This window comes from Aristolochia californica, unplaced genomic scaffold (assembly GCF_029961685.1).
Source record: "Aristolochia californica isolate CCGP_79_NKW_82.1479 unplaced genomic scaffold, dmAriCali1.0.hap1 SCAF_3, whole genome shotgun sequence".
In the NCBI taxonomy this organism is placed as follows: Eukaryota; Viridiplantae; Streptophyta; class Magnoliopsida; order Piperales; family Aristolochiaceae; genus Aristolochia; species Aristolochia californica.
Window position 1 is genome coordinate 23,123,606 of NW_027181992.1, and position 17,181 is coordinate 23,140,786.

A 17,181-nucleotide genomic window follows, 5' to 3' on the forward strand; every position below is an offset into this window, starting at 1 on the left:
ACAACGAACCATACAACATCGACATACAGACCCTACTTTTGAGCTTGAGGACAAGTTCTTTCTCCAGGGGGGGGGGGGGGGGGGGGGGGGTGATATTATGGACCCCATAGCAGGTCAAGTGATTAGTAGACGCCATGGGCAAATCATGTAATTTTAGGATTTAAGCACTTTGATGGTTTAGATGTAATTTTCCTTCTTTTCATGGGCCTTGTTATCGGCCTTTGCTTTGTACTCGAACCCTAGTCCTCTCCTATAAGGGGAATGAAGCCTTGAAAGGAATTAAGTATTGATCAATTAGAGTAAATGAGATTGGGTTCTCTCTCTCTCGAGGCTCAAGGTGGAGCTTCCTTCGAAAGCTTACTAGTTTCAGAAATTGGTCACTTGAAGAACACTAAATTCTCCTCCATGAAGCAGTTCATTCTGGAATCACGGGGAGATCATCGGGTGACACGATCCATGGCAAGGGAGCCCAACAACACTCTCTTCATTATATGTTTCCATCTCTTGAAGTCAGGCCAGAATTTCATTGTGAGGTCTGTCAATTGAGTAAACATCAAGTGAGTACATACTCTCCTCTTCCAGAAGTCAAAAGTGACACTCCATTTTTGTTAATTCATACTGATATTTGGGGACCCTAGAGTGTCTCTAATATTTCTCAAGAAAAATATTTTATTACTTTTATTGATGATTTCACTCGCACAACTTGGTTGTTTGTCTTTAAGGAGCATTTTGAGATACCATACATTTTTAAGTCATTTCATGCTGTGGTACTCACACAATTTGGTCAGAAAATAAAAATTCTCCGGTCTGATAATGCCAAAGAATACATTTTCGAAGACCTTGACTCTTTCTGTCAAGAAAATGGCATTATCCATCAAACATCATGCGCCTACACTCCTCAACAAAACGCTTTAGCCAAATGGAAAAATCGTCATATTCTTGAGGTAGCTCGAGGTTTGTTATATGTCATGAAAGTTCCATACTTTTATTGGCCTCATGTCATCCTTACGGCTTGCTATCTTATTAATCGTCTACCATCTATTGTTCTTAGTAATAAATCTCCCTACTCTAGATTATTACCGAATGATGATCCGTTTTCATTACCGTTGAAAGTCTTTGGATGTCAATGTTTTGTTCATAACTCATTACCTAGACACAACAAACTTGATACTAAATCTATCAAGTGTATTTTTTTGGGATAATCTCGCATACAAAAGGGTTATGTTTGTTATAGTCATACTCTTCAACGTTCATTTGTGTCCAGGGATGTAACATTTTTTGAAGATTCCTCATATTATTTTGATAGCGTTCCTCCTGGTCTATCCTCAGTACCAAGTTCCCTTAGACTGGTTGTGCCTCGTGATACAGAGATTATTCAACCCCCAGAGCAAGTGGCCGACACCACACCTGCTGAGTTAACAGATCCACTAGATGTAAGTCCTTCATCACCAGTTATTTTTGGTCCTCAATATGATACTCACCCTATTACTATATGGAAAGAACCTCGATCATGCACTCAACCTTCTACTTCTCATCCTATTTCCAATTTTGTGTCTCATCATCGCCTCTCACCTTTATGTTGTCAGTTTCTTTCTTCTATTTTCTCCATATTTGTTCCACAATCATATCAGCAGGTTCTACAACGTACAGGGTGGAAGGCAGCAATGGATGAAGAAATGAAGGCACTTAATGACAATCATACATGGTCATTAATTCCTCTTCCCATAGATAAAAAATCTGTTGGTTGCAAGTGGGTATATACTATCAAACACAAGCCAGATGGGTTCATTGCAAGACTGAAGGCTCGACTGGTTGCAAAAGGTTATACTCAGTGCTATGGAATTGATTATGAAGAAACTTTCTCTCCAGTGGCAAAAATGAACTCAGTATGTATCTTATTATCTCTGGCAACCAATTCATCATGGCCAATATATCAACTAGATGTAAAAAATACGTTTCTAAATGGTGATATTAAAGAAGAAATTTACATGCAACAACCACCTGGGTATGTGGTTGAAGGGGAGTTCGTATGCTGCCTTAAAAAATCTCTATATGATCTAAAGAAATCCCTCGGGCATGGTTTGAGAAACTAAGTCAAGCCATCAGACGGGCTGGTTTTCACAAATGCACTGCAATTGTATATGTTGATGATATTATTTTAACTGGAAGTGATTCCGAGGGCATTCAGAAAACAAAGGAGAAAATATGTGCAGAATTCAAGATGAGGGATCTTGGATTACTCAAAATATTACTTGGGTATTGAAGTATTACAATCCAGACATGAGATTATCCTATCCCAAAGGAAGTATGCTCTTGATCCATTAGAAGAAACAGGAATGATGGGATGCAAACCAGCAAACACTCCTATGGATGCAAATACAAAATTATGTGGAGGCACTGGAGAAGATGTAGATATTGGAAAATATCAAAGATTTGTGGGACCATATTTCATACACAGTAAGTGTGGTAAGTCAATACATGCACAAGCCACAACTTAGTCATTGGCAAGCACTTGAAAGAATACTATGATATCTGAAAGGAGCTCCAAGAAGGGGGCTTCTATATAAAAATCATGGTCACTTCAACATCAAAGGATTCCGATGCAAACTGGGCTGGATCCCCATATGACAGAAAATCTACTTCGGGATTTTGTACGATGGTTGGAGGAAATCTGGTTACATGGAAAAACAAAAAGAAAAATGTAGTAGCACGGTCGAGTGCAGAAGTAGAATACAGAGCCATGGCACACACTGTTAGTGAACTCATATGGATAAGATCTCTTCTCACTGAGTTGGGATTCTACAAAGAAGTTCCAATAGATCTATATTGTGACAATCAAGTGGCAATGCACATCACATCGAATCCAGTCTTCCATGAAAGGACAAAGCATATAGATGTGGATTGCCATTTTATACGAGAAAAGTTCCAAGCTGGTTTCTTATCTCTGAAGCATATATCATCACAAAATCAAGTTGTAGACATTCTCACCAAGCCCGTCACTCACAAGATTATGTTTACCAAATGCAGCAAACTGAGCATTTATGATGGCTTCTCACCCCCAGCTTGAGGGGGAGTGTTACAATTTGGGTCCCACCATGGTGCTCGAGCTGGTGGGACCCACCATGAGGATGTGGGACACCAAGAAGAGTCCTCACCCAAGCAAGCACGAGTTAAGGAATCAAGAAATACAAGCAGAATTGATTTAGAAGACTTGAAGATCAAGTGGGATCCACAAATATCTCATGAGCTATCGACCTTATCAAGATGAGCTGGGGGATCATGAGGGACCCACAAGGATAAGGCTATGAGCTGTCCTTCTCCCCTATACTCACGTGAAGAAAGCAAGAGTTCTAGTTCAACTCATATTATGCTACTAGTAGTTTGGTTTAAATAGATTTATCTTAGAGAGTTAGAGTTGGAATGTAATTAGGATTGAAAGGCTAATTGTATAAGGACTCTGCCTCCTCCTCTACTATAAATAGAGGTGTTGTAATTCAGAATTAATCAATTTACACATCTCATTCTCGAGTTACTCTCTCTCTCTCTCCCTTTGCTTGGCGCAACCCCTCTTTGCTCTTTTATTTTTTCTTCTCTCTACCCGAGAGCTCTTCTTCCCTTTTATCTTTTTCTTTCTTTTTTCTCTTGCTCGGAATTATGGAAAAGGGATCCTAAATCCAACAGTATGCAATGCAAGGAAAGGAATAGAAAGAGTAGTGAATTTTTCAAGGCTAAGGCTTTCTCTTTCCCTCTAAAACACTTTTGAGAAGTTTTTCAAGTTTGAGAATAAATTCTCAAAGGTTTTGCAAATAAATACTCATTAACTTCTCTATGCATGGTTTGATTGAGTATTTATAACTTTTGAAGCTAAACTAGTTGTTTTTTACCATTTGCAAAAATCAGACTGTTGATTGATTGATCACTTAAAGTGATTGATCAATCAATCTATCATAACGATTCTTTTTGTGTTAGGACGTGACTTATTAATTGATGGATTAATCAATCAATATGTTACTGTTGGACCTAAAAAGTTAAGTTGATCGATCATTGCCAAGGGATGATCGATCAATCAGTATTTCCTCTGATTGTGCAATGCAAGTATGATCGATTGGTGAACTTCCTATAATCGATCATTTTTTATGTCCCTTACTAGTAGGATTCTGTCTAATCAATCAATCATGTGGGATGATCGAGCATTCCATGTAAATTTCACTTGCCTGGACAATGATCGATCAATTCAAATGGGATGATCAATCAATCCAAATGGGATGATGTGGCCATGCTCTGGATGATCAATCAATCGACTAAGGTTGATCATTCATGCTTTATAGTCTTGGCTTGCACACTCTTGGATGATCGATCATTGGCAGAGGCTAATCGATTATTCCAGTGCCAGTTTCTCACAACCTGAATACGAACTCGATCCCTGATTACAAAACCCAAACCCGAAAAAACTTGAAAAGTCAAAACCTGACCCCAACCTGATCAACATCGCTACAACCTTGTTCCCCGTGTTCTTGTAAACCCAACTTAAACTTAACCCATCCTCGAACCGTCGCCGTAAACCTGGCCCATTAACACATTCATATGATTAGCATATGTAATAAGAATAGATCTACTTCGGGGCTCCACTTCAAGGAAAAGACAGATGGTTGGAGGAAGGAATACAAAATGACTGTAGTCTATGAATGATTTTCACCAGTGAAGAAGAAACTCGATTGATTTCATTTGTTGCTTTGGTGTTTTGTTGTCAACAAGCAAAAAGAAAATCAAAATGTACAAAGAATGGTTTTTAGATTTGATTATATGCATATTATTAGAAATCATTCTCATTTGTTACTTGATTTCTTTGAAAATATAAAATAGAGAGAAAGCATTCAATCTCGAAAACAAACATAACAAAGTCCAAAAATAGAGATATATAAATGGGAAATAGGAGAGTACAAGTATTGAATGTCTAAATAGCTTAAATCAGAAAAAATATATAGTCCTACACAAATAATAGAGAAATAAAAGCAAGTTTCATTGAGTATTGAAAATCAAAGAAACAAAGAAATCCAAAATGAGGAACAAAGACAAAACTTAACTAATGGAAGTGGAAATAGACAAACACAACTAATAAACTATAACAAATATAAGAGAATCTTATAGAATAATAGAGAAGTAAGATAATCATTCTCAAAGTATTGAAAATCAGAGAAGTAAAGAAATCTAAATGAGGAACTGAGACGAAACTTATTTGATGGAAGTAGAGATCAATACACAGAAATGTAGAGACCACAAACACAGACAAGAACCTATGTACATGAAAAATAAAAATCTTCAAGAGATGCATAGTCCAAAAATCATAAAAATTGAGAAATCCGAATGAGGAATAGAGATGAAACCAACAAACACGGAAGGAGAGAGCAGCAAACAAAAATCAATCTTTGCAAATCGAAGAATAATTGAAAATTTGAAGAAAAATTTGTATGTATCATCTAACTTATTTCGGAAGTTGTGTATCACTATTTAAAAAGCAATTGAAAAAAAAAAATCCAAACGGTCTTTGTATTTCAAGTTGAACATGAAAATATGTGAAGAAAAGAGGAACAATTGTCTTTATCCTTCCATTTAAACTTTTTCAACGGACGAATAAATATCAGTAAACCAAATAACGTCATTTGAAACATTAATGAAGGGAAGGAGAGAGGCCAGAGAAAGAGTGGAAAGGAGAGAGGCTAGTGAAAGAGAGGAAAGGAGAGAGGCGAGAGAAAGAGAGGAAGGGAGAGGAGATAGAGGCGAGAGAATGGGAGAGAAGAAGAGGTAGATATCTATAGATCACCGAAGGGAAGGAGCGCTCGTTGGAGGGAAGGAGTTTTATCGCGCTCGTCTGAGGGGAGGGGCTTTTCTAGACGGAGGTTTATGTCACTCGTCGGAAGGAAAGAGGATGAAATAGGGCAAAGGGGATGAATGAAATGTTGGAGATCCCAAATGACCTTGACATAATTTCATCCCCACTTTCTATTTCATTTCTTTTCTCTCTAAATTCTTTGATTCATTGAGAGAATTTTTTTTAACTAAAAGAGAAAATAGTTTTCCATCATGTTTTATTTTCTCTCCACGATTCTTTGCAGCCAAACAACAAAAAATTACTTTCTTTTTCCTTTTCTTTTCCTTTCTTTTCTTTTGCAGTGGTTCTAAACAAACCCTTAACATTTATGTGTCACTTTCTGTAGAGAATCCGCTTTACCTTGTCACTTTTCCTTCACACTAACACCCCTTAAACTTTCTGCTTTACTTTCAATTTTAAGTGTTTTAATGTATCATTTGTCAACCCCATTGATTCTATATATGCTTTTCCTCTTTGGGTGTGAAGTTTGTCTCCTTGATAGCCCTTTCCTCTTCCCTCTCGATAAACTCTCATTCTCTCTTCTCTAATAAGCTCTCACACCCTCTCTCTTGTTCCCTCTCACTCAAAAGCTTCTCTCACATCCCTTGTGTGGATCCCTCTCTTTGTCTCCATTCTTCTTTTCTAATTCTCTCTTCCATGTTAGCCTTTTCTTATTTATTTATTTTTTGTTTCTTTTCCTCTTTGTTTTAATTTTCTTCTTGTATTTCTCTCTTTGTCCTTCATTTTTCCTTAGCATTTGATCTCTATTTTTTTTCTCATTAAGGTTTGCTTTTTTTATTAAGCTTTTTTGTGTCTCAAAGAACTATGTTTTTTTCATTTTTTTTTTGTTATTTTAATTTTTGATCCAAATATTATCTGAATTCAAAAATTATCTAACAGAAAAAAACTAGAAAATATAAGTTTGGATAATTTTTCAGATATCTAGATATCTACTAACACATCGGTTTCATAATTACAATATCCATACCGAATTCAGACTATTAACAACCCTAATACACACTTGACCAATTAAAGACTTGATCCCTTCTTCGAGTTACGGGTTTGCAACACCAAACCAATGGTCAAAACTTTGTTCACTCGACAAACTTTTACAATTTAATTGACAATAGTGAGTGACCTCGTGGGTGGTCGAGTCACAACTCATGAGCAGTTTGGGCAAAATACTCTCATGCAATGGTGCTTCTCGTCAACCATAAAAGAGCTTCTACATGCATATGAAAGAAGGGAGGTTTTTTTCTTCTTCATGTATTTGCTATCTAATTGCAGAATTCTATATCCTGTAATTTATTTAGTAAGTTTCCATGTATATATATAAATATAATTTCTGTATATGGTTCTATGATTTGTTAACATTTTATAATTTTTAATGCATTTTAATAATTTTATCATTATTATCTCGTTTTGCTGTTTACAATTGAGTAATAGAAATTAGGGCAAGAAAATGTATTAATAATATAAAAAAATATGAATAATTACAAGTTATGCATAAGAAATAAAAAAAAATTCCCTTCATAAATTGTTGCTTTTTTTAATTCTTTAAAACAACTTAAGTCAGGCCTCGTCCTAGGCTTCAAGCTTCCGAAGGCGCATAAGCCTGCTGAGCCTCGCGCAAAAGCGCCCTTGACCAAACCCGGCAATCTTTGATGGATATCCTTGCCTCGCGCAAAAGCGCCCTTGACCAAACCCCGCATTATTTGAATCCGGCCGTGCGATGGAGATTATGTCGGATCACTGGGAGGGGAAGCCATACGGATCGCCGGAATCTTCCCGAATCTGGCCCTGCTCCACCTTTCTCTCCATCATCGCTCCTCGACTAGACCGAGCATCGCCAGAGCGTGGGTTCTTGCAGAAAGCCCGTCAGGGAACGTCTTTCTCGACCTTCCCTCAAGAAACCTCCTCTGGGGGTTCGTCACTCCCCTTTAGGAACCAAACAATTAACCCTAGCAAGAAGGCGAAAGGCAATCCCTCCGTCTCGGGACCGTTGACGGCTTCTTTGAGAGGAAATAACACAATCTTGGGTGATCGGCCTCGGGTGAAAGATACTGAAAGATTAGTAAGTAGCATGTCAAGTGTATCCATTACTCTTTTAAAAAATCTAGGCTCTTGCTAGCAGAAAACTTTGTCAAAAATGGTTATGAGCGTAACAAAGTTCGGTTTCTTTATTCATCAGGCTTCTTCAGATTATAATTTAGATGTCGACCATGCACGAGTAATGTCAGATTCAGTCTCAAAACCATGATCTTGAATCATTTGTTTAGAAATAGACCATCCTTCTTCCCCCAACCCCCATGACTACAAGCTGATAGTACTGAAAGAACTATCACTTTGTTAGGGCAAATGCCACCAGATAACATTTCATTGAACAAAGAAATGGCTTCCTGTGCCTGGCCATTCCTACCAGAGGCTGCTATCTTTGCACTCCATGATACTACTTTTTTTTTTCATTCATTTCCTCGAACATTATTCTTCATGAATTTATATCTCCACATTTGCCATACATCTCTACAGTGGCGGTCCCAATTGCCACATCATTTAGGAGCCTGGTTTTGATCACCTTAGCATGAGACCAACTTGACCTTTCCACTACAGCTGCGACTGATCAAGCCTGTATAAGGCTTGAAATTGTAGCTGAACTAGGCTTCTCCACTGATAGTAACTTCTCTATGAAGGGGCTCATGGCTTCGTCAGGCATACCACATTGGGCCAAGCCTTGGATCATTATACTCCAAGAGATCAAAATCCTTTGCCCAATTTCTTGAGAAAAATCAACCTTTTCACATTTTGAATATGCACCCAATAAGGAATGCCACACAAGTATGTTCATATCTGGCCCCATTCGAAGTACAATAGATAGTATGCATTTGAACCAAATTGTTTCACCAAGACTCCGATACACTTGAAGGAGATCCAATAATGTCATAGCATCTGCCCCAAACCTCGCTATGTGCATCAAATTTAATAAGTGCAACCTTTTTGCATATCTCTCATCATGAACTAATCTAGATGAGAGAATTTCTAGTGACATTGCTGCTGTGATGCATGTCATTGAAGATCTTATAAGCTCAATCCATATCAAGACATTTACAATACATATCAATTAGTGAATTATCTGCAAATGTATCAGATTCAAACCTCTCGATATATCTAGGCCATGGATTGACATTCCTTGATCTTTATTTTCAGTATAACTACAAGCTTGAAGAATGTACCATGGAAACCTCATGAAGGTTCACCACACCCGGGGAACGTATCTCTAAACAACCTAAATGCTTCCTAAGGTTTCTCATGCAACTTGAGTAGCAATGATGATGGATGGTTTTGATATAGGGTGTTTATGTAATAGTGAACGTATCTCTCTAAACAACCTAAATGCTTCCTAAGGTTTCTCATGCAACTTGAGTAGTAATGATGACAGATGGGTATGATATAGGGTGTTTATGTTAGAGTGAATACTAAGATGACCTTGGTATTTTGATATCTTGACTTGTAATAGAAAAGAGAATCAACATGACACTACCAAGATGACCTTGGCTTGTTTAATTGCTGGATGGCTGAATCTATATTGATATCTAGAGTGTTAAATTATTGGCATATGTGAACGGGGGTAAGGCAAGATTCTACAAGATAGTTGTTGGATCAGACATGTTTTATTGAGTAGGAAAGAAACTACCATTTACAGAAGACTAGGATTGAAAAATGTTCTTAGTAAAACTGCTAATAAAAGAGCTATGGAGGGAGTGTAATCCCCTTTACCCATGAAATCACCACATTAGAGTCCTCCATGATGACGACTACTGTGAAATGATCCATGTGATGAAAGAGACCGTGCAAAAGATCATGCCTCCATTGCAATTGAATGAATTGTCTAGCATCCAAATAAGGTGCAGGATCTGCCCCAGATGGTGGTGGATAACTTCCCCAACATAATTGGTCCAGGACTGTTGGATGCTAACATCACTAAACGTAGAAATAAAGTTGGTAAAGCTGGAAACGTCTAACCATCCATTATCTTCTCAACACAAGGAATTCCTGGTTTTTTAGTACCCAAGGGAGGACTTGAATGTTCAGGTGTCTTTTGTAACTAGTAGTAGCTAGCCCAAGAGAAAAAATCATATAGAAAGCATCAAGATAGAATACTTTCCTAAAATAGTAACTTTACAAAAATAGAAAATTTTCTTCCATCTTTTACATATCTTCAAATTTTTTAAATGACTTTCTTCTTCCACTAGTAAGCAATGTATTATATCAGATGCCATGATTCTTTATGATATACTTGGTGGTAGATTCCCTTCTAAAAGAATAAGGACCTTATTGTTATCTTTCATTGTTTCATTGTGTTTCTTGAAGTTTTTGATTTTCTGTGGGTTGCTATGATTATTCATTCTTAAACTCTCTTTGTTGCCACTATCAAGGTCGTGAAGAAAATAGAACTTGGTTGACTATATTTTATTCTGTAGTTGAAAATGTTGGCATATCATTAGTTTGGTTTCCTGGTAACTAGATTTTGGGCATTAGTGTAGGAAGAAGCATACTTTCGTCTATCTGCACTTCGAAGAAAAGGGTATTTGTCCACTAGGCTAATAGAATCAGTATATTTGTCCATCACAAAGAAAACAAAAGAAGCTAGTGTGGAAAGCGAAAACACGTAGAAGAGCAGAGAAATGGCAGAGGCTGTTACTTTGGTTGTCTCAAGTTGATTGATGGTGGGGGTATTAGGTCACTTGAGTTTGAGAATCAAACGACAGAGCAAGGGGGTGAAGATAATTTCTTTTGTGATAGACAATATGCTGATTATGTTAGCCTTGACATTGGTGAGGAAGAAGCTTAAATAGGTAAGGATCTAATCTCATCTTGCTAAATTTTTTTTTAATTGAATTTTACATTTTTTACAACTTTGCTTAGCATTTCCTATGACTATATATGTTTCTATTGCACTTTTTGATACGATGCTCTAGTAACTATACATAGCCTGGAAGTTGAGTAGAAGATGCAAATATGTTTGAAAATAGGAGAAAGAAAGAGGTTATGGATTTGTGTCCTAAACCTCCCCCTGACGCTTTATTTATAGATGAGTAAAATTACAATAATATAATTATGCCTTGAAACTTAAACTAATGACATCAATGCCATCTTTATGAGATAATACTTTATTTACCAATATGCCACCACTGTGTGAGACTTCTCCTTGGTCTGTGGGCTTGAGCCCATCTTCCACCTCTCTTGGATGTGTGGGCCCTCCTTGGTCGTGTGGGCCTGAGCCCATCTTCTAACACACTTGGACGTATGAGCCTTCCTTGGTCGTGTGGGTTTGGGCCCATCTTCTAACATTACCAATGTGTTCTTTAGCCATTAGAGACAAGTCGAGAATGATAATTTACTCAACAAAAGAGATGATATAGCCTAAGGAATAAGCTTCACTAATCGAGAATCAAGCCTAGCCAAAAATCAATATCCTTGACAAGGTAAACCAGCTCGGGTAAAATGAGGAAGCACCCGAGCTCAACTAGCCCTTTAAGCAAATAAAATATCCACTAGGCAAGGAGTGCTGGCCAAAAGATACTTTAATCAGACCTCTTATCTTCCTTTTAGATTATGAGGAAAAAATTAATCAAGAACACCAAAACATCAAGGAATCAATTTCCTCTTTCTTGTTGATAGACTAAGATGTTCAAGATCTTTTAAAAAATAATTGTTGACACCAACTTACTAAAACCAATCTAGATTCAGTCCTTTTTTATTTAGGCAAGATATGATTGATTGAGGATAAATAAATCAAGCCTAATTAATTAGATCTTGAGGTGGTTTGATCTCTATAAAAAGAGAAACTTTCCTCAAATAAGTTGGCGCCACCTTGACTTTTCAAAAAACTACTTTCTTAATTCATTTTTTCTTGCTTCTTCTTTTGGAAAAGAATTTTCCAACCTTGATTTCATGTGGAGATTCATGAAAGAAGAAGGAGCCAACTCGTGGCTTTGAATCAAACAAGAGTTTTGGCCTCTTATAAAAAACTCTTCCACAAGTATTTTTTTTTTTTTTTAAACTTCTTCTTTCAACTTTTTTTTTTTTTTAAGAAGTGTGTAAATAGATTAAAAGAGATGAGTAAGTACAAACAAACCTAGGTCGGAGGGCTTTCCTCCACAACAAGGTGTTGAAGTGAAATGCCCGCCTTGGCCTGGGTGTCTACCAAGTGATTGGCAGAGCGAGGAATGTGCTTCAAATTACAATTCAAATGAGAAATTATATTACAAATTTTCGAATGCATATCCTAGTGACGCCACGGGGCCTGATGGATTTTGCACACCAGTTGATGACCACCTTTGAATTGCCTTCAATGTAAAGTGGACCCGAGAGATGATTTGAAATTTTTTTGATTCCGTTTAGCAGTCCCGATACTTCAGCTATTGTGGAATCAGAGTTTCCAAGGGGGCCCGCATAAGAGAAGAGGAGATCGCCGTTTGCATTGTGTATAACTTCTCCGTAGCCCGCAAAACCAGGGCAACCGAGAGCACTCCCATCAAAGTTAAGCTTGAAGTGTCCTAGTGGTGGTGGGGAAGAGGGATGAGAGAGACTTGCAGCTAACTGCCAATTTTCCATGAAGTTGGTGTTGCTAAAGTTTCTGAATTCTTTTAGGTGAAGTAGCCAAATAGATACTTGGCTTGATATTTGCTCAGTTAGAACTTCAACTGGGGATGATTTGAATTTGAATTTCCTCCTGTTTCTTTCTTTCTATAGTACCCATAGGATGTGGCCAATACAACATGATATAATTATCTTTCCTAACTTTGGGAGTTTGGAACCGATAAGTGAAGATAGTAGCTGATAGATTTGCAACAACACAGTATTGGAGCCCAATTTTATTTAAAAGAGAGGTCCAAATCGAATGGGCAAACTGGCATGATAGGAGAATTTTGGCTGTTTCTGGAGCAACTTTATAGAAAGGGGAAAGTGGGTCCTGGATTTGGGTACCCCTTGGGATTAAATAATCAGATTTTATTTCTATAGGCAGTCCAAATGAAAATTTTTGCACGTGGCAGGGCGAGGAGGTTCTAGGTTGAGGCCGCAAGGTGTTTTGGATGGGCAGTGGATGTGTTGCATAGGAAGTTGTAGGCAGAGGCAGAGGCAGAGGCAGTGGTGCAAATACCCTTTTGAGCATGGTGTCCAAATTAAAGTATCATTTGTGTTGTTGGGCTTCATTGCTGGAAGACTTTCAAGGAGATTGGAGGCCAGAATGGCTTCAGGATTAGAGAGATGTTTTCTGAGGTTTAAATTCCAACTAACTGTCTGACCAAATGTCAGAGATGAAGGCATTAGAATTAACTAAAAGGTTAGAGATTGTTTCATGGCTAATTTTGAGGCAGGATTGGCCAGTCTACCAATCATTCCAAAATTTTGTTGAGGTACCATTTCTGATGTAGCACTTTACTGCCTTTTTGAATTCAGGAAGAAGTCTGATGATTTTTTTCCAAGTAGGGGAGAGAGAATAGAATAGTCCCCCCTCAGTCCACCAGCCTGAATGCTTGTTAGCTTTTGCCGCAACAAGAACTCTCCAAATTAAGGCAGGATAGAGATTGAATTTCCAGATCCATTTAAGGAGAAGTGCAGAATTTGTAGTGGTAGTAACTTGAATACCCAAACCATCGAGAGATTTTGGTTTGCAAACCTCCTCCCATTTTAGTAGATGATATTTTTTCTCCCCATTTGGCCCTCCCCCAAGGAATCTTCTTTTTAGAAGCTCAATTCTTTTCTTGACTGAAGCAGGACAACATAACATGGACAAAAAGTAGTTGGGAATTCCATGTAAACATGATTTAATCAGAACCAACTTTTGAAAGGAATTCCCCCCTCTAGGAGGCCAAACGCCATTCCAATCGCTCAATGATAGGGTGCCAAGAAGCCTTAGAAGGGAACCGAGGGGTCAAGGGGAGTCCTAGATATGTTCCAGCAAACATCTCGATTTTGCACCCAAGAGAGCCTGCCATTGAGCTAAGCAAACTTGGCTCGATGTTGAATCCAAAAATGGATAATTTTTCCCAACTGATTTTTTGTCCCAATGAGATCTCAAATAAGCTAAGCAGGGCACTTTTGTTGTGAATTTGGCTAAGGGAGCCTTCGTAGAAAATAATCTTGTCATCTGCGTATTGAAGGAGGCCAATGTCTTGAGCTGGATTAGAGGAGGTAGGCCTTAGCCATCCTGCCCGTTTAGCTAGTCGGACCATGGCAGCCAAGTGCTCCCTAATGAACGTGAAGATAAAAGGAGAGAGAGGATCTCCCTGCTTGATTCCCCATGTGCCTTTGAAGTACCCGCATGGCTTGCCATTAACTAGACTAAGAATATGAAGCATTTGAGATGCAGCTTCTCATCCAGAATCTTCAGCGTGTGGTGAAGCCAATTTCACTGAAAAGGTGGTCAATCAGCTTCCAATTGACCCTATCAAAGGCCTTCTCAAACTCTAATTTGATGACAACTCTCGCTTGGTTCGATTTTTTAAAGGAATGAAGAATTTCATAGGCTGCCATAGTTGAATCCAGAATATGGCAGCCAGATATAAAAGCACTTTGACATGGGCTGATAACACTAGGGAGAACTGCCTTGAGACGTTTGGAGAGGTTGCGGGCTGAAATTTTGTACGAGCTTGTGGTCAGGCTGATGGGTCTGTAGTCTTGAGGGAGGGTTGAGTTGGTTTTTTTTGGGATGAGGGCAATGAAAGAGGCACCAATGGATTTATGGGTGATACCTACTGGATGAAAATTGTTTACATAGGCATGTACTTCATTTCTAATAACGTCCCAAGACTTTCAGTAAAATTCACCGTTGAACCTGTCCGGCCCTGGGCCTCTATCCTTCGACAGACCGAGAGCAGCCTCATCAATTTCTTCTTGAGAGAAAGTTCTCTTCAGCTGAGCAGCATCAGACACAGAAATACGATTGATTTCTATCTGGTCGAGGATAGGGCGGTTGAAACACTCCTCTATATAGAGATCTGTAAAAAACTTCACAAACACATTAGCAATGGAGACGCTATCCGTAATCTCCTCACCTTCATTGAGAATGGAGGATATATTGTTAGTTCTCCTACGGGCTGAGGCAATGGCATGGAAGAACTTTGTATTGCCATCCCCATCATTCAGCCAGCAGAATCTTGCCCGTTGCTTCCAGTGAGTGGTTTCTTTTTTAGGATATTTGAGACATCAGAATTTAAGTTGTTTCTACAAATGAGTTCAACGGGAGAGAGTGACCTTTGCTCTTCAAGGAGATATCTCTGAAAGGCGGTTCCGGATAGAGTTTTTCGCAGATGCAGCAGCGGTATTGAGGCTATGAGTCCAGGGCCTGATCATTAGCTTTAGAGCTTTGAGCTTAAGTGGGAAAGACCACCCAGGGTTTGGGTGATGATAGAAATCTTCCCACCAATTCTTTAGTTGGGGGGGCAAAAGAATCATTAAAGAACCAGGAGTTTTCAAATCTGAATGGAGCGTGTCCCCAGGTTGGGAGGTGAGAATTAATTTGGATTGGCCAGTGGTCAGAGCCAATTTTGTTGAGGACTTGGTTGGAAGTGTTGGGGAAGAGGTGCAACTAGTCATTATTTGCCAAAAAAGGTCTAATTTGGAAAGAATGGGTGCTTTGTCCGTTGGACCAAGTAAATTTTTTTCCCGATAGCGGAATTTCAAGGAGCTCAAAGTAGCTAATTAGATCTGAAAAAGCTCTTATAGTGGGGGTGATTTTTTTTGTTGGAGGGCTTTTTTTGGAGCAACAGAGGGGGGCATTGAAATCCTCAACAAGAAGCCAAGGGATGTTCCATTGTTGACCTTTCAAAATTACTTTTTCTTTCAACTTATCCTCCTATCAAAAAAACTGATGAATCTTGGCATGATAAATCATTCATGCATGAGCTTATTAATATCATTATAAACTCATAAGAAATCCGAGACCATGAAGAAAAATATTCTCATTCAAAAACTTAAGCCGAGTGGAGTTCCAACTCCTCAAATATTAAAGAATCGATTAGTGAAAAGAGTACATATTAACCAAGGTGATTAAATTTTAGAAATCTAATGAATCTAAAATCATGATAGGCAAGAGAATTGCTCTTCATTAAAACAAACTTTCCTCCACAAACAATAACATCCCATGCAAAAGATTTCAACATAAATCGATTTTCAGGAAAAAACTTGCAAACCAACTGAAAAATCCATCTTTTGACAATCTTCTTCCAATCCGAGATATATAAATTTCAATATTTTCATAGGATAAAGAGAATCATCTCTAAATCATCTTCCAGAGATAAAAATCCGAGAGCATGAAGCCATAAATAGGTGATAATAACAAGAACGAAAAACTTATCTCAACAAGCTTCAATCTTGCTTCGCAAGGAGCCTTTCATGAGTAGCTTTGATAATAAACTCTTTAGAGCATCTTCTTGACATGGGGATCTTAAATCCAATGCTTTGATACCATATTGAATTTAGGAATCCATTATTAAAACCTCGAGCAAAGTAAGAGAGGAAGAGGAGAAGAAAAAGAAAAGAGAAGAGAAGAGAAGGCAAAGAGAGAACTCGGGTAGAGAAGAGAGAAAGGGAGAGAGAGAGAGAGCGCCTTTAGGCGAAGAGAGAGCTAGGACGAATTGAGAAAAGAAGAGAGAGTTTGATACTCTACCCAAACCAAGGGCCTCTATTTATAGTTTTTGAGAGGATGTACAATGTCTATAATGCCTTTAGGGCTACAAGCTTTACATAAGAAAAGACATAAGTAGACATGTTCTCCTTGACTAATTACACCCTTGTGCCATCTTTATGAGATGACTTCTTATTTACCATCATGCCACCTCTCTTGGACGTGTGGACCTTCTCCATACTCGTGTGGGTTTGAGCCCATCTTCTTACAAGGTTGGGGACGGGTTTCCCCAAACCCAACCTGAGGGGATGAAATAAAGATTTAAAACAGGGTAGGGGCTGGTCAAGGATAGGTCAGATTTATGGGGATGGGTCAAGTTTACGGGGACAGGGTGGGGAGGGTTTGATTAGGTTTTACGAGAATGAGACGAGGACATTGATTGGGCTAGGATCAGGTTTGACATTTTGGGTTATTTGAATTTTTTAGGGTTTTAGTTTTGGACTCTCGGTTCTGGTTAGGTTTTCAAAACCCAAACCCAACGTGAGCCATGCCCACCCCTAGAAGTCGCTGTTACAGATTGTCATAGAACCTCTTGTGATTGTAGAGTTATAACTGTCAAGACCTATCAGTTACGCCAATTTTTCAACTAATATGGGTTTCGATTGGGAACACTATCGTTCTA

At 38.4% G+C, this 17,181-nt stretch overlaps 1 long non-coding RNA gene across 1 annotated transcript in view; it reads left to right on the forward strand.

The window, feature by feature from the left end:
- The first annotated feature begins 7,588 nt into the window (after nucleotides 1–7,588).
- LOC137960317 (uncharacterized) overlaps nucleotides 7,589–17,181 on the forward strand; it is a 30,354-nt gene continuing 20,761 nt past the window's right edge. Inside the window, exons 1-2 of the long non-coding RNA XR_011114139.1 lie at nucleotides 7,589–7,943; nucleotides 10,411–10,722. This is a non-coding gene — a long non-coding RNA (uncharacterized lncRNA). The remainder of the gene's footprint in view (nucleotides 7,944–10,410; nucleotides 10,723–17,181) is intronic.